Genomic DNA, 22,798 nt, shown 5'->3' with positions numbered 1-22,798 from the left:
TGGTTCCAGAGAAACCGTCCAATGCAACGCACCAATGCACCTTGAGAACCACCGTCAATATACGGGAAATTAAAAGATGCTGAAGGTCTCAAAAGAAGTGAGTTTCAAAACTTCTCTGAGTTGCAGCAGTAGTGGAAGTCTGCAGGAGTTGATTTATTTATCCTATATATTTCTGAATTCATCCTGTCCTGAGAATTCACAAGGTTCCTCCAGACCTCCAGACCAGAGGAATATTGGATGCACTGAAGTAGCTCTGTGCCCTTTAAGTAGAGCTGGTACAGAGAAATGGGGATTTGCAAAGCAAAGAGCTGACCTTTCATTCATATCCACATGTTCCAGAATGGATTTAAATACAAATCTTAGAATTCTTGTGCCAGAACAACAATTGGAAATAATGAGATTTTCCTTTAATCTTCATCAAGGTTCATTACACAGATAATATACAATTTATTACATAGATAATGAATATGTAATTAGCTAAGATAACACTCAAAGCTATCTAAAAGAAAATGCTTAAGTTGGTAAATAATTTTTGCAAATTTAAGTATATTTGTTTAATCACAATTGGTTGCTGATGCAGGTGTTACTGTGCTGATGCAATGTGAGTTTTAAGCATCCCCTGCTCTGATCAGACTGGTCTGGGTTGCACAGAATAATTCAGTTTCTGTTATTATCCCTTTGCTCTCCCATGAATTGTGATAACAAGATACCCACTTTAAATAAGAATTGTTTTAACTAAGACAATGCAGTATCAAGACAGTCATGGGGCTGGACAGTGTGCACAGTCCCATTGTGAGCAGTGTTCCTTTGTCCCTGATTGCTCTGCTTTGCCATGTCCCTTCTCTGTCCCATAGCAAACACGTAGTCAAACACCTCCTTCCTAACCCACCACTGAGAGTAAGTTAAGGCTGAGAATCCTCACTCCAGTTTGTCTTTGCACATGGACTGTTCTGATAGCATTTAGAGAGAAGAACAGAGATCCCTTACGAGTTGCGCTTCGGTTGCTCAAAAAGAAGACATCTAAAATACAAAAAATATTGTTTGACCTGACAATGCAGTTCTATTTAGGAAACAAAAAGTGTCCTGGATAATATATGCAGACACCTCTGTCATGAAGCCTCTTGGGGTTTCACACCCAATTATCTGTGACCACCTCTGGTTACCATAGCAATTCTCTCTTAATTAGAAATTCACTCTGCTCATGGCCTATCTGTGCTAAAGCAGGAAATTCAGTTACACACTTGGGCATTTTATGTATTTGTTTATACATTGACTGTAATTTACTGTGTCAAATGACATCTATATTCAGTAGTGCTCTGGATTTTTGACTCAAACACTGATTAGAATTGTAATTCTTGGATGTGTCCTTGACCCACTTTCAGTCTGTGTATAAGGGGCAGGCCAGCAGGAGAGAGGGCAGTGATATTGGAGGTGTTAATACTTGAAATAATATGGTCAGTAAAGTGGAAGCAGCTCTCTGACTGCTGCTCAAGACAAAGGACTCTGTGAAACCTTCCACCTGCATTCAGGCTCGAGTTGGTTTTATACTGCCCATATAAGAAGTATTTGATAATGTGTGAAGTTGTCCATGAGGTGGACAAAAACCTCCACAGTGTGTTTTAGTGACAGATGTAAGACATTTATTCCTTCTCTTAGAAACAATAAAGAGGAATGAGAATAACTTACATGCACTGTAAGAAGGCAATTCTAAAAGCATACCAATGCTCAGGGCACAAGCTCAGAAGCAAAGGCTATTATCCTAAACAATCCTTCCTGTAATCCTGGGAAGAGCAGAGACTCACAATTCTTGAAGTTCAGACCAAAACTGTAGTGTCAAAAATCTCTGTGGTTTCTGATGTAGATCTAGAACCTTAAAGTACAAACAACTCTTTCTAAGATAAAACAAATCCCCAAACAAAAAGCTACAGCATGGATCAATTATTTCAAGGGAACGAGACAAAAACAGAACATGATTCAGAAATGTACTCAGATAGTGCATTTTTAAGACCAATATAAGAACCTCCTAAGCAGAATAGCATAGAAAAGTAGAAGACAAACTAGAATGAACTCATGCATTGCCGAGTCCAGAGACTAGTTTTGAATGTTTCATCTACTTGTTGCAACATTCAAGGGCTACAGGCTTTTAGTCTTTAATCTGGAGTGCCTGGGCTGCAAGGGGTTTAGGACTGTACTTTGATATGAGAGAACTGAAAGAACATGAAACATTCAGCTCAAAACAGAAGGTTACCCTGTCTGCTGTCTTTCACAAAGATCTCTACTGCAGGCCCTGACATACAATGAGAAAGGCTTTAGCATTTATGTAAACTCATTAGCCAGGTTGGAGTGCAATGCCACATGGAGAAATTGTCACTTTCTGTGTGCTATGAAACTCATATAAATTCTGTTATATCTTACTAATATGTAACATGCTGAAAAGCACAAGCAAAAGCAGTCTTACCTTCTGCCATACATTGCACCATGTCTCCAGATTCTCATGTAATACAGTTTTTTTGGTTATTGCTCAGAAATGCCACTGTTAATCTGAGCAGGACCAGACAAAAAACAGCAGAAGAAATCCAAACCAATTTCAGCTTTGTGGTCATTATGTGGACAGGAGATGTCAGCCAGGTGACAGCTGAGCACTGTCAACTTTAATTTTTTAATTTAGTGCTTCTCCCAGCTTATTCAAATGCTGGATTCAGAACTAAAATGCAGTTGTTATTTTTTTCTGAACATGCCTGGCATAGAAAGAAATGGTGTTTTTAATTTAATCTGTCTGAAAACATTCTTTAAATGAGTAATAAATAGTTCTTAAGAAGCACAAGTAAATTGGGCAATTGGCATGTATCTTTAATTACAATTTTAGCCTTAATAATTATTCTTGAGTCAGCTGTACAACATTATTACCATAAGCAGACCTGCCTATTTTAAAATCTAATGTCACAGTGCAATTGATTAAGGTAAAATGAGATTATCCAGCAGTAAAAGCTTCAGTGACTGCTCAGGGGAGCAGTCAGCATGTATACATATACGTTTGCCAACATTCTCAGTATAAACTAAATGACTTGTTATATGGTATCTTTGTTGTGCCTGGATTCTGATTTTCTATGAGTCATCCCTTGATTTACTGAAATAGAATAAGATGAGTAAGAGAGTCAATTTATAGGGAAAAAAGTCCACAAGCTGCGTAAGGTCCAACACAGTTCCAGAGGGATTATTCAACTTCTCTGTGCTCTTTATTGGCTCTGAATTTCAGAACCCTCCTGCCATTGGGTATCTTCTGCAGGGAGCAGTTCTATAAAAAACCTCATGAAGAACCAGGGTCAGTCTTTATTACTGCATAGACCATAACAGTTTTCTTTCTGATTAACATTTTCTATTGAATTCGTATTCATCTGTAGCTGCAAAATTGCATCACATATAACACTGTGAAGGCACATAGCATGTCTATGTGATGAAGGGGATAAAAGCAGTTTTCTATTACCACCACATTAAGTTGGGATTGGATTTTGCATTATGACTTATCATCTTATTTTACATATTGCTAAACAGAATGTAATGTTCCATTTAGATGTAACTGAGCTGGAATGTGAGGGAATTTTATGCATTTGTATAAGGACAAGAGGAGGGAGCACATCTGACATGTTTAGATTTTAGGTTGTCTTCAGTGTATAGTGTCCTACAATTATCATATTGATGTTTTTCACTCAGAGAGGTAAAAAAAAAACTGTGCAGTATATTTTCACTATGCCGTCAGGAATAGTTTGAAAAATCCTTAATTGCAGCATTAAGAAAATGAAATAGCAACAGTGTCCTGCAGAGAAGTGTCAAACATGAGAATTCTCTGGCTGTGCAAGGGGCAACCACATACTGTTAGTTTTACAAAGTATAAAGCCATACTACAGGGATATATTCTTAAGGCTGAAGCTTTTCCTCAAGACTCATTCTTTTAAAATTATTTAGAGTAAAAGGATACTAAAGAAGTTATCTACTTAATATCATAACTAATGGATAAATGGTAATGGTAAAGTTGTAGTTTTATAGTATTTAGTTCAAGATAAGCTACTGTGAAAAGTAATTTTTAAAAAATAACAATTAACAACTTACCTTTGCTTTGATTTGTAAAATCATTTTCTATTTGTGTTTCAACTGTTCATTGTTATGTAACTGTTCCCATGGCCCATGGAAATCAGGTTCACTCTGAGGTTAAATGGTATCTTGTTGAAGCAGGGATGTGACCCAGGATGAAGGACTCGTATGACTCTGTTTGTTTTCCTGCCTTGCAAATCTTCTGCCTCTGCATACATGGATGCGTAGGGAGAGCAGATGTGAGGGAAAGGTCAGGGATGCTGTGAAGTCTGTGAGGCTTTCCTTTGTATGAGATTTAGATGACTCCTTCGTGCAGATACATGAAAACCTTCCTCCACTGTTGCTTATTTTTAGTGAAGTATAAACCAGGAAAGAAAGGAAAGCCCAGACCAGGTATCATGCATACACCAAATGCCATCCAAATCCAGTGTTGACCCACAGTCAGTATAATACTCAACTAGTAAGAAGATTCCCTCACATATAAGCATATTTTCTATATCCGTATCAAAGAACTGAATATCTGAAATTGCTAAACTGAAACAATTTGTGCATTTGTGTGGGTATGCAGTTTTCGTAAATCCAAATTACAAAGTTTGCCGGTGCACTGGAGAACAGAGAATTGCTTCTTTGTGGCTGCACATATTTTTTTAGATTTTAGTGTAGTAAATGGTTCTGAGTTTGACATTATAACAAAGGATAATCCTGTGAACAGTTCAAGTTATAATGTTCTATTAGCTATAAGCAAGGGATAAACCGTGATCATTTTCCCATTAGAAGTGAGTTAGTTGAGGCTGTAATGGAGTACAGCCTATTTTAAACTCAATGCCACCATAGATTAACTGTACTTTCCATTGAGAGACATTGAGAAGGATTCCCAGTACTTGGTTTCTCCAGATATGCCACATTCTGATGACAAACACCCAGGAAACTCAATCCATGGGCTGAGCCTATAGCTCGTCTCCACAGGTAAAGGAAACCAGCCAGAGTTGCTTTGTCTAAATGTGACTCTTTGGCTGCTGTGACTCTTGATCTCCAAGTTCTCTTTGTTTCCTATTTGTTATCTTCCTTTTGCCTGTAGCTTAGAATTTTACAAGGACATCCAATTAAAGGAAAAAAAAAAGCATCTGTGCAATTGGTTTATTCTGATGTTCAAAATGTTTCCCAGAGTCAAAGTTTATTTTCCTATTTCCATGTGTGTTTCTCTATGTCTAGCAAACATAGGTGCCAGCTGATCATTTTGGAACTGGTTATTGTCTAATGCTTTTCTTGCTCTGCTGTCAGGTTTGTATATACTGTACTCACATTTTCCTCTGTTTCAGCCTGGTGTTACACAGCTGGGAAAGCAACTTGTCTGGGCTGCTGGCTGGCTGAGCAGGGCACACAGGGCACATGGTGCTTGCTGGCTGGCAGCTGGCAAGTCATCTCAAGGATACCTGTTCTGCAAGGAACCAGAAAAGGTTGTTGTTAATGCATTATTGGAAAGAAAGGCTGGTAGCAGACAGATGTTTGCATGGTGCTCTCTCTTTGTGGTAGTGCAAGAACTCAAAAATGGACTTACACCTGTACAGTGAGTAGGAGAGACACTGCCATGGGCTACAGCTGCACACAGGCAGTTGGGCAGACACTGTTTTGGAAGGAGGGAAAGGATATTGGGTGGGTAAGGAAAAGATGACATAGAGCTCAAAGTTTGTAAAATAAGGTAATTCCAACTCCATCCCTTCAAGAGTATGTTCATTATGGATTTATATGCTAATTTTCTTTCTTACTCTCACAGAAACAGCAATTTTTTATGGATGGTAAGGAGTCTAGTTTTGACCTAATATATTCTGAAACACAAGTGAGAGTAAGCTTGAACAATCCAGGAACATTTAACTAGAAATGGTTAAGTGAGGAAGAGCCACAATTGTTGTTTAGGTGATGTTCCCTTGTTTGCAGCTCAGAGGTCTCATTACAGTCAATTAGTTGAAGGATGGGAATGAAAACAAACAACTTTCACAATTCTTTTTCGTAACAAAATTGTGCCTGAGAAAAAAGGCATTGACTTCCACTGGTGGAATCTGTGCAAACATATTTCTCCTTCATTAGGTCATTGGTGTAAAGGATTTCCAAGCTATTTCCAAGGAGTTTTTAAGAATCAGCTCATGCTCTGAGGATAAGCACACCTCACTTTGGTTACATACACTCTGTACTGTCTGGCAGCAGACATGAATGGCATGAAAAAAAGTAATTCAGGGAGAAAAGTTGTTTATTCAGCAGTCATACAATTCCAGCATGGAAGCCACTGGCATAAACAAATGAAAGCAATTTATGTATGTACATAAAGAACATAGTGTGAAATTCCCATTTGTAAAGTGGTATAATGTACTACAGAGGCTTTTTAGTGTGAAAGAAAGGCATCAGGAGCAATTCTGAAACATATAAAGCTGACTGATTGTCTATAATGCTCCTCAGAAAGAGCCATGTGAGAAAACAAGGCATCAATAAAGGGTATTGTAAAATATATTAAAACAGCCTACCAACAGAAAACCTGTTGGGTATTTAGTCCAGTATTTACAAAAGGACTTATGCTCCAGAATTAGTCAAGCAGTAAAACTTTAGGACTTCATTGTTTGCCACTATTCTTAAATAAGTAATTTTTCTAATTTAAGACACATTAAACCCTTTCTAAAAACCTTATTCAGGCAGTGAATTCAGATATTATTCAGATAGTGAGTAATACTCGAAAGCATTCATAAGCAATCACTCACTGTGTGAAGCAAATAGACTTTCATTCAGCATGAGGAGTGGATGCTTTCCCTCAAGAACTACATAGAGATAAAATCAGGAAGTGCCACCTACCTTTCATCTATTTTTTGTATTCCCCAGGTCACCTTATTAACACAAATAACACAGGACCAGTTCTTGGTGGAGATTTATAAAAGTAAGCCTTATTATTTATCTTTTCAGGATTTGGTGGAAAGCACATATAATGTTTCTGCTTGAGATTCTTGCATTTTCATTTTCATATTAAACAAAAGGGCCTATTTAGAGATAGGCTTTCAGCAGGTAAAATAAATGCATTCAACCATTTTGCAAATTCTGTAAGATTTAAACTTCTCACAAAAATGGAAGTCCATATTGTAAAAATAAAAAATAGATATATACTAGAAATAACATGGCTTAGTGTTTCTAATGTATTATGAAATACAAATCAGATATACATTGCCCAGTATGTAAGATTTTGTAGCTGTATTAAGAACTCTAGCTTCATGCCAATAAAGCCTCCATCTATAATTCATTTTTAGTAAAGCAACATAATCTGTATATTAATATTTTAATATAGTAAATTCTTGAAGAGACAAAGGAATGAAATTTTGGTAGGCAAAGACATGGAGACACTACATTTACTGGCCAGATCTTAGTTCCCCTTGGGGTTCTGATTTTGTGGTCCATTAAGCACATTCTTGGTTTTTACTTTTCCTAAAGAGCACAGCACATAAACTCAGCCTGAACTCTGAGCGAACACTTCTGTGGTTTGCTCCTCTTGAAAATTGTTGAATCATTTCAGTATGGGCTTATCTGGCTGGTGGAGGAATGGATCTGTTTTCAGGCAGGAACAGAGGAGCTCATGAGTCAAGTTCACCCAGACCCATGTCAGTGCAGTGCTGCCCCTCCTTCCCTCACCCCAAACTGATTTCACTCCACATTGTGTGGAGTTAAAGTTGGTCATAGCTGAAATCTAATCACCTACCAGGCACTAAGCTAAGACAAGATGCCAGATTTGATGGCTTTTGTACTGTCAAAAAAACTCCTGCAAGGGTCTGGAAGTAGCAGGAGTAGCCAAAGTAGAGAAGCCACATCCCTGCCATTTATATTTGAGTTACAACTTGAGTGACAAACTCAGAAAATGGCATGGTTGAGAGTCTGAAAAGCAAGCACTAGGAATGCACAGGACAGGAGGAGCATGTAATAATTACGGCTGGTCTGCATAAAAACGGAAAAAAAATACACTGTAGAATTCAATCAGTTTGTTGTGTAAATCAGAAATTGCCTTGAGAAAAAAAAAAAGAGTAACTTTCACATTAGGAAGCTTAAGCTATAATTTAGCAAAGTTAAAATTCATGTAATCCTATCATCCTTTATAAAACACTGGAATTAATATTGTTTGAGAAAATAAAAAGTTAATCAATATCACACCTACGAAAATTAATACTGTTCACACAAATAAGATCAGCCAAAGGCAGCATGTACGTCTTAATCAGGGAACACAAAAGCAAGAGCTCTGGGGGAACCTGGAGTGGTTGTCTAGGAAACAGCAACAAAAACCCCAGTATATGAATTCTGCTGCTAACAAGCAGTCAAGGTTCATGAAGATAGTACAACTTTTCAAGGGGCAAATTCTGAGAATTAGAATCTCTTCTAGATAACACCAAGTTTCAGAAATTTCACATAATTTAGACAAATATGTGTGATGCAATAGACAAAAAAGCCCTGCAGCATTGTAGATAGCCTGAGCCAGTGGCCACACTGGCACCCAAATTTTGCATTTTTATGGCTGGTTGGTTTTCCTGAAACCATCTTCACATCCACATGTAAATAAGCACTGATAAGAGTCTGACAGTGACATATTTACTGTAGGTGTTAAATCTGTGCATAGTACTTGTAAGACAATGTTGAGAGCCAGAACAGAGTATTGTACTTTCCCAGTTGTAACAGGCTGGTGGGATGAGGTACTGGCAAAACATTATTAAAATGTATATATTTGCTTGTTTTTTAATGTCATGCACATCTTCACTTTCTGCAGATCAATCTGGAATGTCAAACAACTGCAACACATCATATCCTTTCATATCAGATGTGCTTGGGTTTTGTTCCAATCAATTATCGGTTTCACTTGTGAACAGCAAATTGAGAGTTCATAAACAAAAAATGAATCTTCAAATTATGTTACTATCCTGGATATCTGCAGTGTTCCGGGGTCAGCATTAAAGGATGAACTTTGTAAATTGCCTGGTCTGACAATAGAAAAAGCAAAGTGAGGTTTTTTCCTTCCCCTCCAATTTGCAGGCGGGCAGTATTACAGCAAGTTGAGATATTTCAAGTGTTATTGATTGCAACAGTTTTTTTCTGTCATCTTCTTTGACAGATATTTTGGAGCAAGGATATTGGTACCTGAAAAGAGTAGTTTTAACTGTAGTTAAGGAACAATTACCTGGGTAATATTACAGCCCCTGAGTGGCCTCCTCTCTAAGCAGCAGGTGTGTGTGTTATCTCTGTGGCACAGGAAGAAAGGGTGATATGATAAGGAGTAATGCAAGTTTCCCTGATACATTTTATGTCATCATCCTAAATTTCACCTCCTCTTGGATACCTGTCAGCCACCTCACCTCACAGAGACAGGGCTGAAACCTGAACAGAGCAACAGGGACACTTGTGGGCACACGGTGTGTTCAGTCCCCGTTATCAGGCACTTGATGAGCTTGGACGCGGTGGCACAGGTGGCATTTGGCTGCAGTGAAGTGACAGAAAGCACAGACGGATGAGCGCCTTCCAGCGCCGCTCCTCAGGGAGCTGAGCCCTCCCTCAGGTGCCTGGAGCAGCCTCATGTGCCCTTCAGCTGCTCTCTTTGCCAGCTGAAATCTAAGTTTCAGGCTTTGCCACAAGCTTTCCTCCCTGCACAAAGCATCTGCCACCTTTTTGGCTGGGAAGGGGTTTTCTCCTCTGAAAGGTCACCTCAGCTGCCAGCAGCCACTGCTGGCTGCCGATCAGGGCTGCTGCGCAAACTTTTCCCCATTCATCAGTCTGAAGTTTTCCGATTCTCTCTTCCCGTGGGATGCCCTCCTCCAGCAACCTCCTGAAAATTAAAACCGGGATGATTTTCCCGTGCTCACCCTGCCGCAGTTAACAGTAAATGGCAGCGGCTGTCCCCGGCCACCCTCCGCCTCAGCCACCACAGCGCGAGCTGCGGGAGCCGCGGCCTCCGCAGGGGATGGCAACTGCGGCGTCGGCTGTGCCAGCACCTCCAGAAAACACGGTTTAGAGCAGATCCTGAGGCTCCTTCCTCGCAGCGGCTCACAGGCGTCGTGGGAGTGTGCTCGCCTTTCCCTCACAACCGGCTGGGTGCCCTACTCGGGTTTCTCTCACAAGGGTCCTGGCCTTGTCCCGGGGAGCCCGGGTTTGTCTCATAGGAGGCCCGGCCTTGTCTCGGGTGCCCGGGTTTGTCTCACAGGCAGCCCGGCCTTGTCCCGGGGTGCCCGGGTTTGTCTCAGGAAGGTGTTCCCAGCCCCGGTGGTGACCGGCTGGGTGCGGACCCCTGGGGGGAATCGGCCGGGGAGTTTCTAGAACCGTCTGAGGGCTCAGCCCTGCCCTGCCCTGAGGGCCCTGCTCTGCCCCGCCCTGAGGCGCCCTGCCCGCCTCCCCTGATCTCCCCTGGCATGGAGGACATTAATAGGAATAATATTTTAAAACGTAGCTTTTAGCCCTAGCGTTTGTGTTGCCCGCGGGTGACCCCACCAAGGTCACAGAGCTCTCCGCGGAGAACGCGCTGTGGGAAGCAGGGAGCTGCCGTGTCCCCGGCGTGCCGCGGCTGGCCGGGGTGGCTGCCGGCTGAGCAGAAAGGCAGCAGATGTTTAATGTCTGTCTGTGAAATGCGAAATGCCACCAAGCTCTTCACTGCTCAGCCCTTTACGCTATTTCCCTTATGGCTGCCTCGCTTCTTTTGTTCTTCCTTGGCAAGCTCAACGAGGAAGGAACTCGTGAATTAATAGAGGAGGAGGTGTCAAAATTTAAATGATTTTTTTCTTGCTACTATTTACTCAATTTGCAACACTTGTCACTGAGGGAAGCAATATAGTTACTCATAAAAGAGAAATCCGGAGGCTTTTAATGTGAGAGTTGGTAAAGCAAGAGCTTCTGGAGGAAACCTGCCTTTTCTCCCTCCTCAGGAAGGTCAATAGTTACCCTTTGTCTCAAGGGGTGTGAGTCCTCTGCTCTCACCATTAATGTCATTAGCTCATTTGGCAAGCGGTTCACTTCTTTTTACAAAATATATAGCAAAAATACTTTAATTAACTTCATAATTGGTTTTTGAAACTTAAATTCACAACTCATTCCTAAACAGGTATTTGTGCTATAGATGAAAAACCTCAAAAAGCCTAGAGATCAGAAACCTTTTATCTCTTCAAAATTAAGCTGGAAACCTTTGTCCTTTCTCTGTTCAGTCCATGTTATAGACTTGATGATCTTTTGTCTTTGAGTATATTCGTTTTTCCCTCGGTACTTTATTTCACCAGCACTCACCAGGCAAATTAATCTAAAATGAAGTTTACAACAATGTATCTGAAGTTTCCAGGCCCCAGAAGGACTTGATTTGTGTAAAGTGACAGGATTTAATTCAGTTGTAATTTTTAATACAAGTTTAAGCAGTAGCCCTTCATAATTCTTTAGCCAATTATATCTAACTGCTCACAGATTATGTATTGTATGTGTATAGCATTGTATTGTATAGCACCCCATCAAATTGGTAAATACAATTGTCCTCAGCTTTTGATAGACTACAGAAGGAGACACAGATATGAATAACTTTCCTGGAATGACAGATGGGACTGCAGCAAGAGTCTGGCCATTATGTTTCAGTTGTACTAATATGTTATGGATCAGCATTACAAAATAAGCCCATTAGCACTGTCGAGAAAGAGAAAGTCATTGGCAGAGCAAGGAAAAGAATTTATGAATATCATTTCCTAATCCTTCAGTCTAAACACTAAACCCTGTTGCCATTAAGAATTCAAAAATAGAAAATATTGTTATTCCTAAACTGTGATTGTGCATTTTTATTCAAGGTTTACCTCACATATTGTAATGTGTTATGGAAGATGTTGACAAAGTGGAATTTCTTAAAGGAATGACAATCTGTCATGCAAAGGCTGCTTTATTTGCAGTGTCTGTGACTCAGTGGACTGATGATACTGTCACTTCTTGGAAATTCTAAGCGGAAGAGGCTACAAATAAACCAAGTCTTTGGCTTGCCAGTCATATGCAAGGAATAGCTATCTGATGAAGGAAAATTATATAACTACGTAAGCACAGCATTTTTTATGTAGCTCTGGAAGCAGCCCCTGTTGCTCTCTTTACAGGACAAGTGAAATGTGCATCTGTCACCCTTGCATCAAGAATGACACAAGAACAGACGAGGACGCAGTGTAAAAAGGAAGAAAAGAAAGGCCTTTATGGAAAGGAAACTTCAGCTTAAATAGATCAAGACGACACTTTCTGTTTGATTGGTTAATTAATAAAAACCTCTTTCTCACACACCGTCCTTTAGGGGAACAGAAAAGCAAGGTGGAAAAACACCACCTGCAGATTGTTTAAACTAACAAGCTATCACATTCCTACAACTCCCTAAAAATTCTCACAAGCCACTGTGAGAAAGGATTGCTGTTTCTCCCTGACCAGGCTGGAGTCCACATGCATCAGATAGAGGTAAATGTGTGTTTAGTCTATACATTTCTATAGGAGAAACCTGACCCTGTCCATCTTTCATTGTGAAGAGTTTTGGACAACTTCTGCATTTGAAAAAAAGACAGGTGTGAAGTAAATTAAAAATAATGTCTGGACCATGAGGAGTTACTTCATTAGTTCTCAAAACACAGAACAAAAATTAGACCTCAAAACATGGAGCAGAACTCTACAGCATCTTTAGCAAAGTGGCCTAGAAAGTCTTTCACAGTTTGATCTGCAGCATAATGGCTGGAGCAAGAAAATCCCATGTGGTTCATGTTCATGGTGTTTGTTATTACTGGTGATTAAAAAAACTACAAACAACAAAAAAAAAATAATCCTTGATTCTTGTGCTAATTAGTGTGTGGCACACTGCAAACCACCAAGATAACTATGGCTGATTTAGTTAAGAAAAAAATTGTGATAAACATATAGAAAAATTAGAAAGATAACCCTCACAAAACCCTAAATATTGCATAAAAAAAAAAAAAAAAAGTGAGTCCAGTATTGGTCTCTGCTGCTTTTAGAGGTGGGAGGATAATTCATTACGATTCAAGGAGCAGAGGCAGTCACAGGCCATGTTTTCTCCTTGCGTATTGATGTATTTGTACACATTGGTTGGGAGTGTTTTGGATCATTATAGCTATGCCTCTTGTGAAGTGTAGGTGTTTGCATTCCTGACTCGCACAGAGCTGCGAGGGCTTGGAAAAAACAGTCTGAGCTGGTGTTGAATATGTGTGTGTGGGGCTTTCTTTAGCAGAACCAGAAATCTTTGCCAAGCTCTCGGGTAATGAATGAACTTGCTGAAAGCAGAGGATGCAAAGGTTAAATGGAAGAAGGAAGGTAGATCAGGGCGTGTTTCTTGAAGGCGAACTGTAGGGGAGTTCAGGGATTCAAGCATTAATCATTGGGTTCTGTGCATGTTTATCATAGGCAATTATTGGGTACATCACTGATGCCTTTGAAGTGCTGTGTCTTCTCTCCTCCTTCGCAATAACCTAGGACTGGATGCCAGTTTTCTTCCTTGTTCTCCTGTGTGAAAAAAAAGTTTGTGCCTTTCCTATGAAGATCATGAAAAGGGTCATTTTCCTCTCTGGCTTTCCTTCTGTACCACTGAAATAGAGATACTGGTATGGCTCCTCTAGAAGACACAGCTCCACCTCTTATTTCCATACTTTCTATACATAACAAATCTACTTTCCTCTTTCTCTGGGAGATTGGGGAGATTTCTTTAGTGTTTGAAAATGAAGCATCATTTTCTTTTCCACATGAGAGCACCCAACCTGATCTTCTGGCTACATTAGGAAAGAAGAAGTGCTGTAGACACTCAGGCATGGCATAGTAGCCTCTTGATGGATGTTTCCCATGTCAACATTGCCATCTGAGACCATTGCCTGAACCTCAGGTTTGCACGATTTCCTACTTTCAGAGTGACTTGTGAGATTAGTTCTATAGTCACTTAGTATGAATTCTAGAAAGATAGGGCATGAACAGAAGCAGACCTGCTGTCCCTTGTCTTCTAATAGCAGAAAAAAACTGTATAAGTAGACCATGGAGAACAGGAATTGTAATGAAATTTGGTGAATTTTCTAGTTTCTTTAGCTTTTACATTTATTGAGGTGATTCTTATTGAATAAGTCTCTGCATTGTCTTCCTTTTGTAGGATCATCCATGTGTTTGGAGTCAGTGTGGGTGGTTTTCACAAGAGTGTCTGGTGTTACCTTTGGACACCACATTTCTTAGACTTTTCATTCTTGCTGTGGTTACTTGGTCACTTTGATCTCTCCTTACACTGGCAATATTTCCAAGCAGTTCTGGAATAACTAATGCTAGTGATTTAAATCTGACACTGTTAGTAATGGACACTTTGTTTAGATATATGATTTAATAATAAAGCTGCAGAACAGAAATATTCATATATTATTTCTTTTAAAATAATCTCTGGTCTTTGTAGGGTTTTTGCAAAACATGTGTACACACTTCCAAATATTAGCTTTTCTAAACTATGAACTGTACACAGTAGCAGGCTTGCCATTAGCTCTGTTTTCTTGTTTTTCAACAGTAAATAGCAAACTAACTATTAAACTGGAAATGGCAAACAAAAATTGTAAAGGGAGAATATGTGATGCAAACTCTGGCTTCTCAGGAGGTAGAAGGCAAAAGGGAAAGGAAATAAAATATCCAGATTTCCCAGATTTTCATTTAATCCCCTTCTTGTTCATATGAATGTATTGTAGAATGTAAATCTATTACCTCATATTCCTTTGCCTTTCCAGCTGCCTTGCTTTTTATAACATGCTGTATTCAAATTTAGACTAAGGTTACTGACTTCCCCAATCTTTTATTTCAGGTTTGTATATAAACAGTAAATATACAGCCCCAAAAGGAATGCAAATATTACATCTATGTCATGATTAGCATTAAAACATCTAAGAAAAATGAGAAAGGGATTTACGGTTTTGCTATATGAAAAAGCTATTTATCATTATAGATCTTCATTGAAAGTTGTTGTCATCTGAGTGATGGTTTTGGAGATTGCATACTAGGGATGAAAATAAATACACCTGCTTTTGTCATAAGCTTTCCTTATGACAACAGTGAATTGTCTTGCTCTGTCCTTGAGTCTGCTAATTTATCAAATTGGATTTGCTTATTCATCTGTGTGGCAGTTACATGGTGAAGTGTTTCCATCCATTTTACAGAGACATTAGTAATAACAAAGTGTTGATATGTTTAATACTACAAGACAGACTATCTCACAGTTCCTGTTCTCAGGATGCTGTAGGGTCTGGGAGACTCTTGAAGTGTTCTTAACATCATTTCCATATTATTGAAATTCTTTGCAAGATTATATAAAACTTACTTGAGTATTACTGGGTTTTTTTTAAAGAAGAATCTTATCCTCAAGAAACTTAATGTTTTCTTGCAGATTTATTTTAAGATGAAGTAATAAAAATTAGGTGTCTACCTCAAGGAATTTCCTTTCAGTTAAAAAAAAATCTTACAAGAATTGACTTTTGATAGGCTTTTCCCATGTGCTTTCTGGCTTACAGAAATCTGAGTAGGTCTGGTTATCCTATGAGGATTGTCTTTGACTTTCCGAGCTGCTTACTGCCTGGGATGGACCTTTTAGACTTTGCATCTTGTAACATTTTTGTGGTGAAAGGGTACTGGGAGAATATTCCTGCAAGATACATTTCTTTTATGCAACTTCAGTACATGCTCAGTGGTGAGTATGTTAAATTAATTTGGTTGCTTAGATCCACCACCTGGGAATAATGAAACCCTGCAGTGCGGAAGAGAGGCAATAACACTCCACTGTTTGTCACTCCTCTGTCCATTCCTTGGGAGTTGTGGTGTTGATCATAACACCAATAACAGTAAAAATGCACAGAGAATCTTGTTGGGTGACTGCACAGCAGCATCCCCGTGGTCTTTGTTTTCTGTTTGTGCCTCTGAAATCTTTTCTCACGGCATCGTGTTGGGTTTTGAATGTGAGACTCCTAGGCTGTACTGTCCCTGTGTTTATCTTAAGCATCTGCATGCAGTCCCCTGCTGCTAAGTGAATTCTTATGGGGGAAATGGCTCCACTGTTTATTGAATTCCAACTGTTGACTTTTTCTGGAAAGCATCATTGATATGCAGCAGGGTTTGATTAGCAGCTACACGAGCTCTGCCTTGGTGCAAAGGTAGGGAGAGAAGCATTCCTTTGGGATCTTTGTGTTACCTGCAAGCTTCCTGTTGACCTTTTTCTCCTTTGGGGTGGAAAGGCACCACCTGCATCTGTTATGTTGATGACACATCTTGGCTGCTGCAGATGGGGTGAACAGGAGCTGACCTAGGAGCACACGTGTGAAAGGTGATAGTCTCATGTCCAATTTTGTGCAGACTGCTTGGCCATTTGATGAACATCCAGCCAGTCACTCTTGATAAGAATTGCTAGAAGTGACCTAGAACTTTGTTTTTTTTTTCATTTCTTTTCCTTTTATAATCAGGCAGGCAGAAACATATGCTTTGATCAGTCATCTTTCTATTTTCTTATTCCTTTACCCGCAGGTACCAGCTTTTATCATTTCCCGCAGCTCTGTGCATACAAACACTATAAACAAGTAGTAAAGTGTCTGAGTCATCAGATATAGTTCCTCAGGGAGAATTACAGAAGAGAAGTAGATCCTGATTTTTGCTGCTGTTGCTGTGCTTATGTTAAGAGTCCCATGACACTGGCCTGGTACTCATTTATAAGGAGAAAAATTCATAACCAGATGAAGAAATCAGGAAAATCAGAATATTTGTAATCTTCTGGTGGGTCTTATGTGCCTGCTAAACAGCAGATACATATATAGCAGTAACTCTTTTCCATTGGGTTTTAAAGCAAAAGTGGGAAATAATTGATGTCATTAACAATGACTAAATTTGCATATTTATTATATTATGCCAATGAAGAGCAGGACTGTGAATAAACTAATGTTATAACTGGCAAGGGATGTTTTTTGGCTGGTACATTATGTGGAATCTTATTACTTTGACAAGTGCTGATTTGATGCCTTCCCAGATGCTGCTTTTTCAAATAGCTTCTTCCAGGGAAGCCTCCTCAAAAAATTCCCTGCAGATTTGATAGCTCCTGCCATAACACAAATTATGTTTTTGCCTCCATTTCTACACAGTGTTCTTTGTATTTGAGAAAGTATCTGAAGTCACACATGGATGAAATATGGAAACATTCAATGAAGGTTCATAAAATTAATATCCTTCTTCCAATCTACTTCCTAAGATAGCCTTGCAAACTTGTAATGCATATGTATTCTGGATATTGTTTATTATTTCTATTGTTTCTATTATGTTCTATTGAAAGAGAGTTATTGAGGAGAGAAAAATAAAGCCAGCATTAACCCAACAGAATTTTAAAAAAGTACTTTCTATCTCCAGAAAGCATGGAGACAGATAAAGCATGTTGATAAGCACACTAGTGCAGGTGAAATCAGATTTAACGTCAATATCATATGGTCATCAGAATCTGGTGTACTGTAATTTATTAAACATAATCTTGACAGTTGCTCCCTGCAGCTCGTGGTCTTAAGGTGGTTAAGAGCATTTGGACAGAAGTCCTTGGCTTGTTATTATTCTGTAATGGTGCTGGATATGCACTGCCTGTGGCAAGGGCATTGACTTAAAAAGAAATCTAGTGAAATCCAGGACAGAGCAATGAGGAAAGAATAATTAATATATCATAACTGAGATTTTTCTGATGTGAGCTGAAATTTACATGAGGCAAATGGAACAAGAACTGAGAGATTTGCTACAGATTTCAAGAATTGTTGATACTGGGAGAGGCCTGCCAAAGGATATAGATGCTTCAGTCACCCTTTTGCAGTGAACTGCTTTCCAAAGGTCAGCACGAATGTGACGTCTCCTTGTTTTCAGATGGTAGTGTTGTCCATGTGGTGTGTAAAAACTAAAATTCAGGTTGATGTTAGGGAGTTTTAGTGGTACCTACCCTACATGTGACTTTGTAGATTACATGAAGCAAACAAACAAATAAATAAGAAAAAGCCTCAGAGCTCTTTCATTTATCTTATTGTGTGTATATTTTTTGTTTCTGCAAAATCTATTAGAGAAAAAAGCAAGTCAGAATTTCTTAAGGTTTGCTTAAGGTTTACTCTCAGTGGAGTGTGGTTCTAGCCATAGGAACTTAATAGATATAAATTACTTTTTCCCTTGTCTTGACAAAAAGAATTGGCAGACAAATTTTCTATGTCTACAATATCAAGCTTCTAGAAGATGAAATACAAAAACACATCTCTTTTTTTAATGTGTGGATTCACGCATTCTAAAAGTTTAAAAACATGGATATTCAAAAGCTGTGATCAGTAGATCAGATTGGCATTCTCTTTGAACAAGTAAGAAAGACAGATTTTAATGATATGAATAAAAATAACTTTCTAACAACTAGATTCTTACAAAATAACCTTGTCCTCATTTGCTACAAAGGACTTCAATCTCTGTTTCAAGGGAAATGGAATTTTTGGAGGAAAATTCCAGGTAGTTGTAGATGTTGGGACATCTGTTGTTCGGGTGACATTATGTTCCAGTTTGTCAACTTAAAGACAGCAAAAAAATGTCTGCAAAATAGCATGGCTACCCAGAGTGTGAAGCCAGGTCACTGAACTTCTAATATCATTGTATTTTCTTTAATGAAAATGGAACAGTAAGTGCAACTGCGATTAGAGGGTGCCAAAGTAAGGTTTTATTTTTCATAAATATTTTATGCTGATTGTCAAGGGAAGAAGAGGTTATGTGTTTATTTCCACTTAAGTGCATGCTCTGAGCAGGGTCTGGGTAGACAACATACAGAGATCCCTTTCAAAATAAAATTTTCTCTGATATATTAACAACAGTGTCTGTATGTACGACAAGTGTGCCTGTATGTATGAAACAAAGTGAAAATATTTTTTTTTAATCTTTCCAGACAACAATATGCACAAGTAGGGATATTGCAGGAATGTTTTGTTGCCTCCAGAATAGTTCTGTACTTGCACACTGATGTATGAGAATTCTTTACTGTGGCAGACCAGTTCATGGAGGCCTGGAGAGGACACACATGGGCCACGCTCCTTGATACAGTTCCCCACACCTCTGGTAAGTTGTGCTGACTTCCATTCCTTGGTTCATTTAGCCTTCTCAGGGTATTCCCAGGCCATCAGCTGTTTAACAAAGCATGTTATTGACATTCATTTGCTTTATTACTCTTTGGCCATGAAAGACAGTCCTGGGCACTTCTGGTCAACTTGCTGATGGGCTTTGCTAATCCCTTCCCTTGGGAGTTGGTATCCATTGCAATCCTTGCTTACAGAAGGACTTGTCACAGAGTATGTGAGTCTGGAATCAAAGTTTTGGGATCACTTATCCTGGACTGGAGTCTGCATCTTGGATTTCAGTCTTAGGATTTCTTTTTGTTTGTTTCTATTGACATTCAGTGAAATGAAGTGGTTCTATTTATTTGAGATTGCATGCATATGAATATGTTACCCAATAGCAATGTGAAGGAGAGTATAACCTGCTGCCATGTGCCATAGTTCTAGAGGTGGTATATGAATATTAAATTATTTCAATAATCTAAAGTTTCTTCTTTTTTCCAGCATGTCAAGAAATAGAAGTATTACATGTGCTTAGAGCTCTAAAGTGATTATGTCTCCACAGGATACCAGGATTTAATGTGTTGCACAGAAACTTTGGTATATAGTATTATGCTCTTGCTTACTGCATTTCCAATCACTGTTGGATTGAAAACCTGATCTGTTATAAAAATAACACATACTTCATTTTCATTTAAAAAAGAGAAAAGTGTTCATTGATCATCATGAAAGAGGTATCACAGTCAATGAGGCACATTGTAGAAGCATAATTAGTCAGATGATGATCTGGCATGTGCTAGAACAATCTAACAAATTTATCAGTGTGTCTGAAGCAAGTTAATTTGGCTGCCTCAATCTATGTTCCATATAATTGTTATGACAAAGAGAGTAACCCAGTTTAATTTTAATGTTCAAAAAGCCATGAGAAATTGTCATTAGTTAAAATTAAGAATGGTTCAAATCGGCGAGATAGTATCAAAACAAGGCCCTGAAATATTATTCTAGCCTCATTTTTCCAGAGTCCAAAGTAGTGCAAACTCCCAGTAATTCTGTAATTTAGTTATGATCATAAGCACTCTTTAAGTTGGATTAGAAGTGGAGTTCCAGATTAATGTTTCTTATTGAACCCCTTAGGCTGCTTCTTTTTTTCAATATTCAGTCCTGATAGCTCTATATGCTGACAGTTCTTGTATATACAAAGAAGAAAGCTATTTGGAGGGCAATGGTTAGGTTCATCCTAATGGATGGTTGTCAAAATTACTTTTCCCTCAGTTTTTGGCCTGTAATTCTCAGTGAACTCAGTGATCCTACAGGTCAGTCTCTATTCAGATGAAAACCTCAGTGGCTAAACGGGCATTTGGAAGCAGAAATTTATAAATGTTTTTGAAATATTTAAGTCTCTAAGCCAGCATTTGCTGTCAGAAGTGTCACCTTTCATATGCAGATCTGTTCTCTCCTCGCAAAGTGAAAATAACCAATCTTAAATAACTGCAGATACTACATTGTAGAACTTAAGTAACTGTAATCAGCAGATTACTTGCCGTTACTCACTTTGATTCTGTTCCTTTGCTCCACAGCACAAGGTGGTTACTGCAGTTCCTGACCATCTTAAAGACATTGAGAAATACTATAACAGACACAGACTTTGAAAAACATTTACTGTAAATGTTCTGGACCAGCCAAATGGTTTTGCTGTCCTTTCTGAAACCACACATACACACTGTCCTCCAGAGATGCTGCTCTATTTTCTCTCTGCAGCCTCAGATGGATGGAACTTGGGGAGACTGAGAGTATCTTTGGTATTGGCACAGAAATAAATGTCAGGCTACAAATTCTTCCATTCTATTTAAGAAAAACTATTTTTCACCACAATGGTGGAAAAGCTTATGCAATCCTTCTTGTATGACTGAGATGTACTCTGTAACATAGAAATGTTAATGTTTCCTGCTGTTTTTGAAATCTGTGCCTCATTTTGACTGTGGGTTTCAGTCTTTTGAACAAATGCTTCATTTTTTTTTTCAACTCACTCAATCACCCAGATTTCTTTAGTTGTATTATTCCACCTGGAATGGAAAGAAAAGGAAATGTTGACTGAAAACTGCTATCTGCTAGAGGTGAATTATCAGATCAACATTTCTTGAGACAAATGTTGGAAAAAGCGTCATAAAGATTTTTACAATTTGTAGCTCATTGGCAAGTTTAATCAATAATGGTGTGAAGGCTTTTAGCTGGGCCTGTCTGCAAAGATCATGGTAGCTGAACAAGGTGTCCCTGGAGTGTGTTGGGCTGCATGGCAATGTTGAAGAGGCTGGCTGTGTGTTAAAGCACACTCTGGTATGGTTAAAATAGTGCATGTGTTGAACACAGATATGAAAAGCCTTTTTTTCATGCTTTCTCCCTCCATGTGCACACATTTTAAAAAGAAATGTCCACTGCTCTTTGGACAGAGAGTGCTCTGTGCTGCTGGCAGTGCCATTGGGAGCACTGATCAGCCTCACACTTACCAATCCAGCCAGCTGATCAATGTGCTTTATCAACTGCCTTCAGCTCTGGAGCTTTCTCAAGGGCAGGGACTCCTTTGTCTTTCAGGAGTTCAGCCTGTCATCCCAACAGATCATCTCTCTGTTTGCAGCAGAAGGCAGTAGGGGATCTGTCTTTTTTTCATATCTCAAAGCAGTATTTTGCTTGCTTTCTCCCAGTTTCCCTTTAAGCAGCACCATCCAGCAGAAAGTGGAAAACCTGCTGCTGAGAGTGAAGTCAAAGGCATGTGATGAGTGCAACAGCAGTTAGAAGCAGCCCTCACTGGGAGTTTCTCTTTGTTAACACCCAGTGCAGTTGTGTGTAAAGATGAGGGGGAGTTCTAATTATGCATTTTCTGAGCATAACATCTCATAAGATCATTGACAGCTAATCAGAAATTTCCAAACTTGTTCAGCATTCAAAGACACTTTGTAACCAAATGTAAACTTCAAATTTACACCTTTATATCAAACCTTATGTAGATTCTGTTTTCAGCGGCCTTTAATGAAAAACATACCAGCACTTCAGAGGATTTGAAATGCTGACTAGTTCCTTCTTGCTCTAATTGCTTTAGAGTAAGCACAAGGGCTTTCAGAAATGGTTCAACAATTTAATTCACTAATTAGACCTATATACATAGATATGTTCCTAGCATTTGATATGCCTTAGTTCAAAGTAGTAAAGTTCTAATTTAGAAGTAGGGTAAGGAAATACAATTACTTCCACATGTTTTGTTTGGGGCTAAATATTGGGCAATAAATTTCCCAGTACCTTTGCTACTTTTACATTGTGTCTGGTGAAATTTAATGTCCAGGAGCAGAGATGATGACAGGCTGACATTTCTGAATGCAGCCCTTCCAAATAGTTTGATACCAGGTCAAGTAATGAAATTAGGATATTTTGGAGGATTATGAAGATTTGAATTTCCTTCTCCTTTGATGTCACTTAGAAAGGGGCTAACAATTCCAGCATATCAAAATGTTTTTGAATAATGTTTCTGAAGGCTTTTAGAGTGTTTGAGTTTGACTTTTCAAAGTCTGTAAGACTGTTCAAACACATAAGGCTTTTTTACTAAAAAG

The 22,798-nt window shown here is 38.9% G+C and overlaps 1 long non-coding RNA gene across 4 annotated transcripts; it reads right to left on the bottom strand.

The window, feature by feature from the left end:
- Positions 1-4,113: 4,113 nt before the first annotated feature.
- Positions 4,114-9,953, bottom strand: LOC128795992 (uncharacterized). 4 transcript variants are annotated; one of them, XR_008433688.1, is made up of 4 exons: positions 9,456-9,953; positions 9,281-9,341; positions 5,392-5,527; positions 4,114-4,297 (listed from the first exon to the last, which is right to left on the bottom strand). It is a non-coding gene; the product is annotated as an uncharacterized LOC128795992 (long non-coding RNA). The 4 variants fall into 4 exon arrangements; XR_008433687.1 differs by lacking the exon at positions 4,114-4,297 and having other exon boundaries at positions 5,212-5,527; positions 9,456-9,577; positions 9,762-9,953; XR_008433689.1 differs by lacking the exon at positions 4,114-4,297 and having other exon boundaries at positions 5,212-5,527; positions 9,456-9,577; positions 9,802-9,953.
- Between the last annotated feature and the right edge of the window lie 12,845 nt (positions 9,954-22,798).

The sequence above is a fragment of the Vidua chalybeata genome, chromosome 16 (genome assembly GCF_026979565.1).
Source record: "Vidua chalybeata isolate OUT-0048 chromosome 16, bVidCha1 merged haplotype, whole genome shotgun sequence".
NCBI classification, from domain to species: Eukaryota; Metazoa; Chordata; class Aves; order Passeriformes; family Viduidae; genus Vidua; species Vidua chalybeata.
This window is presented reverse-complemented; position numbering and strand designations above follow the sequence as displayed.